The 5,412-nt window shown below is 46.2% G+C and overlaps 1 long non-coding RNA gene across 1 annotated transcript; it reads right to left on the bottom strand.

Annotated features, from left to right (window-relative positions):
• Positions 1-1,319: 1,319 nt before the first annotated feature.
• On the bottom strand, positions 1,320-3,081 carry LOC144374338 (uncharacterized). Its single transcript, XR_013433783.1, has 2 exons — positions 2,157-3,081; positions 1,320-1,574 (listed from the first exon to the last, which is right to left on the bottom strand). It is a non-coding gene; the product is annotated as an uncharacterized LOC144374338 (long non-coding RNA).
• Positions 3,082-5,412: the final 2,331 nt, after the last annotated feature.

The following is a 5,412-nucleotide window of genomic DNA, read 5'->3' as shown; positions in this document are numbered from 1 at the left end:
GAGATGTGTGCCCAGGGAGTGGGCCATGATGCAGAGAAACATTTGCCCAGGGACAGGGAGGGTATCTACATTCTGGGTGCATGTTAACTTCCTAATGGTCTGATTGGGAAATCAGAAAATTCCAGCATTTTTTCCCCCAGGAAGAGGAATGTGCTATCATCATTTTTCCCACCAGGATCTGCATTTCCATGGTTGTGGTGTGGCCATTCTCAAAGTGAGACTGCCATGGCCAAGATTTTAGACAAGTTGCCTCCTGATTTTCCCAGCACTAATTTGATGCCATTTTCTTGTCCTCTACATAACCCCTTGACCCTGATGAGAAGGTGGCAATTCCTTCTTCCTTTATGTTCTCAGGAACACATTCCGACCTGCTCCTTTGTGCATTCTTTGGGAGTAAGGGGTTGACTAGGGGGCACGAAGTCCAAGTGAGGAGATGTGATCAGGGAAGGACTGGGAAGTGGGGCCCAGACTACCAGAGCACAGGGGTGGGGGTGGTGGGATGCCAGAAGGAGCATGGGGTGGGGGTGGGGGGTGATAGCAGCAGACACAGCTGGTGGAGAGGCAGGCAACAGGCTTCAGGGTGCTGTGTGGAGGAGCTGCATGAGTGTATCAGGTGAGGACCTGGGAAGACCTCATCTCACTGTTGTCCTACATGGACAGGACCCACTGGAGAGGCTCAGGAAATGTGTCCTGCAATGCTTTGGGCACTTTAGGGCATTAAATAAATTAGGTCAGAGGGGAAGCCTTTTGGGTGAAAACCTGGATTAAGAAAAGAAATTATTCATAATATCTAATGTGGAACAACAAACTAAATGTTCTCTGGTGGAGGAATGGATAAGTAAAATGTGCAGACACACATACACACACTCACAAATACACACAATGGAATATTATTTGCCCTCAAAAAAAAGGAAGGGCATGCTGCCATTTGTGACAACAGGAATGAACCTGAAGAACAGTGTGAAGTGAAATGAGCCAGGCCCAGAGAGATGCCTCCTGCACCTGGACATGGCATTGAGAATATCGAGACTCATAAAGTAGAGCTTAGACTTATAAACGTTGGTTGGGGGGAAAGGGTCAGGGAATAAGAAGATGCTGGCCCAAGGGTTCCAAGTCCCAGTCCTGCAGGATGAAGTTCTAGAGCTCTAACGCATGGCAAGGCAACTGGCGTTGACAGTACTGTGTCAGGTACTGAATATTTTCTGAGTGTCTCAGCACACATACACAAAGAGTAAGGACATTAAGGTGAGAGATGTGTCACTTAACTGGATTGCAGTGACCCTTTCACGTTGTATTACATAGAAAAACACCAGATTCCATACCTTAAATATATACAGTTTTATCAATTATATATCAATAAATTTAAAAAAAAACATAACCTCATGTCTTTTAATTCCTTTACTGCTTTAGAGTCCGGTTTGCTTTCACCTCAGAGGTGCACCTTCAGAGAAAGTAGTGCTACCAGGGAGAGTTAGAGCCCTGTGCCAGCCTGGATCAGCCATGTTGAAGTTGCCCCCTGACAGGGGGAAGAGACCTTCTTCAGGCCATTGGCCCTTCTTAGGGTGCAGTGTGTCCTAAGATTCAAAAGAGGGCAGCAGATGACTCGCACTGCCGGCAGGGCTAGGTGGCTTGTAACCCGAGGAATGTCAGCAGCAAATTTGCTGGGTTTTCACAACCCTAGGCAGGCTAGGGCCACTGTGCCAGAAATTTGTTTTTCTAGAACTGTTTAGATTTAAAAGTAAATGCTTGATTAATGGCCTTTGATGAGCCATGGCGATGTTGAGCAGGTGAGGCACATTGCCAACTGCGGCAGCCTCTTGCCCTATGAGCAATGCAGAAGCTTCCCCAGCGGTGTCAGCAAAGTTAGGGCCCAAGTGCAGGAGAAATGGCCACGGAGCACACAGCAGAATGGCTGCCTGGACATTTTTGCTGCCTTGTAACTGCTCCTACTGTATCTGCGATGAGCAGATCCTCTTCATTTAGTTTGCACACTCATCCTACCTGGGAGTTTGCAAGGGCTGCAGGAGAGCAACTGGGGACTGTCATTCTCGGCCGGCTCCCACTCCGAAGAGAGGAAATACCCACTTCCCGCCACTCTGATACCACCCTCCTGCACCCCCTTTGTCGTTGGCCCCAGCTGCCACCGGGCCTCTCACCGGGTCGGTATTGAGCGCTGTGAGCAGGGTCAGCGGCGGCCCTGCTGGACAAGATCCGGCCGGGTGGGTGCTGTGGCGCGGGCGGTGGTGGCTGTTGCAGCAGAGCCGGGTGCGTCTTCAGCGCCAGCTGCAGGTCCAGGATGTAGTAGATAACGTGCTGCAGGATCTCCACTTTGCTGACTTTCTTGTTGGGCGGGATCCAGCCTCCGCAGGCGACTGAAGCAGTGGTTCTTATCGCACTGTAGGCACAGCCTCGGCTGCCTTGTAGCGTGCTGCCGCCGCCCTGTGGCCGTGTTGGGCCAGACAGCACAGCGCCAGCTCCCCGCTGTCACAGCCCAACGGAGGCCAATAGCTCAACAGTCTCATCCCGCATGAGACTATTACATAAAATAGGGAGCCCGAAGGGCGCACCGGGCTCACCGCCTTCATCGCGCGCGCCCTGCGCCCTGCGTCCTGGGCGAAAGGACTTGCTGGGGCGAGCGAGGGAGGTAGGCAAGCTCCGCTCAGCCCCCGCCTGCGGCCGGCTCCTCTCCCCTTGCCTTCGCGCTTGGAGCGTTCTGGGCTCCCAGCAATCCTGAGCCCAACAATTGATGGAACGGTCGCTCAGGTTTTGCGAGGGGAATCTCTGCTCAGTGGGTGCCACTCGGCCCGAACCTGTAACTCTGCTTCACCAGGAGTGGCCATTAAGAGCACTTCCAGATATTGCCATACATCCCATATGATGGTGGTGGTGGGGCTCATTTCCATTTGACCATCCTCCTCTCCTGTGCTCCTTGAGTTTAAGTTCTCTGGGTGATGGTTGGAATGAACTGAGGAAGAGGAAGATATAGAGGGAAAGAAATCAGGAAGAAGATGGGCTCTTGAATGCTTCAGCCCCTGCTGAGACCCCCTACCCCCAACAAACTTACTGACTAACAAGTCAGTGTTCTAGACCACCCAGGGAGCATAACAAAGTCCACTTGTGAGTCCAGCCCCAGGGTTGTGAGTTCATTGGGTTGGGGTGGGCCCTACGAGCATTTCCTTCTCAAGCCCTGTCAGTGACTCTGATGGGCTGCCACGGTTGAGAACCACAGGCAAGTGGCCACCTTGAAGCAGTTCCCAGCTCTGCAATCAGCTTGATATCATCCTTTCTTTGGATGATATTTCTCTGAGCACATACTGCAGTGAGGAAGAACAGGTATCCTGCTAGCTCCCTTAGACCTTCTTGTGGACCATAGCTCCCTGTGGGCTCCCTGCATCTGCATTTGTGCAATAATCTTCTCAATCAAGCTCTATTTTTTGTCTCATTAATATCATCTTGAAATTTTGTCAAGACCAGTAAAAAACTTTAGCAGAATAAAAGTGCAGAAAACAATCGCTGAATGACTATTTGACGGAAAGAACCATTTAAATAATGCTGTGGATTGGCTTCTGGATCTAGGTAAGTGGTCCCAAGTTCAGCAAATATTTGATGATGTACATTGTGCAAATACGGGTGAAGCTTGTCCTCCTGGCCCTAAAGAACATTATAATCTTACAATGATGTAGATCTTGGATTAACACCAAAAGTCACACTAGGGTTAAGTGTCAAATGTAATGTAAAGAACTAATACAAAGGTAAAGAACTAACGTGACACACAACTGCTGTGGAGATAGGTGAGATCTCCCTAGAGCAGAGAGTTCGTAGAGAAGGTAAAACATTTTTATCATACCCATATAAATTCTCAGAAGATTAAATGAATACAAATATAATAGTAATAAAAAACTATTGACCCCAAGTGAAAATAATTTAAATAAGAGTGAAAAATTATAAAATGTCATTTGATGTCTTTTTTCTTCAATTTAATTTATTAATTATTATCATTTATGTACTGGGGATTGAACCCAGGGCCTTGCATGTACTAGACAAGTGTTTACCATGGAGCTATATTCCGAGCCCAGTTTGATCTCTTTTTCAAAGTGCCATATTAAAATACATTGTTGCATCACTGATTCATTCAAGACCTTGTATGGAATCAGGCATGATGTCACACTACTGTCAACCCAGTGAATAAGGAGGGTGAGGAAGGAGGATCACAACTTTGAAGCCAGCCTCAGCAATTCGTGAGGTCTTTAGGAACTTTGCAAGACCCTGTCTCAAAATACTAAGTAAAAAGCACTGTGAATGTGGTTTAGTGGTAAAGCACTCCTGGGTTCAATCCTCAAGACCAAAAAGAAAGATTGTAAGGGGGCAAATTCTTCCAGCTGCTAAAAATATCTTTTTTAATTAGAGAAGAATTGGTGATGGAATGATTATCAGCTAATTTCAAATTTGATCATTGTAAAGAGGTGTGTTTGAATACTCTTTTTTTTTTCTTGGAATGTGTTCTTACTGCTGAGCTTTACAGACTGAATTGTGATCTTCCCCCAAATTCACATTTTGAGCCTTAAGCTCTAGTGTCACCACAGTAGGACACATTGCCTCTAAAGAAGTAGTTGAGGTTAAGTAAGGTCAGAAGGGTGGGACACTAATCCAATATGCCTGTTGTCCTTAGAAGAAGAGGAAGAGAAACCAGCATGCATGGCACAGGGAAGGCCACATGGCCACCTGCAAGACTTGGAGAGGGCCTCAAGGGAAGCCAACCCCACTCACACCTTGACCTTGGACTTCCACCCTCCAGAATTGTGAGAAAAGAGGTGTCTGTTATCTAAGCCACCCCACCTCTGGTCTTTTGATAGGCAGCCATATCTGACTAAGACAGGAGCTAAGTACATATTTTTTTTTGCTTTTTCTGAGAGTGTGTTGTTTGATCTTTTCTTTCTTTGCTTTCTTAGGGTGCAGATGATAAAGACAAGGCAGGTGGCTACATCAATTTCATACTGTTGTTTTTGTTCCATTTGTTTGAAAACTTTAAAAATGCAGACTAAGATTTATTCTTGAAATAAAAACTTTTGCTGATACTGTAATATTTATTTATCCTGGCAGCTCAGGCAGAGATCTGTTCAGACATGCAGTTTGGACATAGGATCTGGGCTTTTTTTTCCTTGATTGGATAATTGAGTCATTGATCTTTAATAAAAATCATAAAGTGATTCAGAGTCCTTTCTTTAAAAAAATCAGGACTATTTTACAACAACAAAATAGTAGATTTTATAACAACCAATTGTATATTTGTTGCTGTAAAGCAATTTTGACACATGTACCATATCTCAGTACTTGAAAAGAGTCTAGTTTATTGGAATACTGAAACACCAATAATTCACTTGCTGGCTGCTTGATTTGGGAGAGGCACTCTGA

Source organism: Ictidomys tridecemlineatus, unplaced genomic scaffold (genome assembly GCF_052094955.1).
Source record: "Ictidomys tridecemlineatus isolate mIctTri1 unplaced genomic scaffold, mIctTri1.hap1 Scaffold_64, whole genome shotgun sequence".
Classification (NCBI taxonomy): domain Eukaryota; kingdom Metazoa; phylum Chordata; class Mammalia; order Rodentia; family Sciuridae; genus Ictidomys; species Ictidomys tridecemlineatus.
This window is presented reverse-complemented; position numbering and strand designations above follow the sequence as displayed.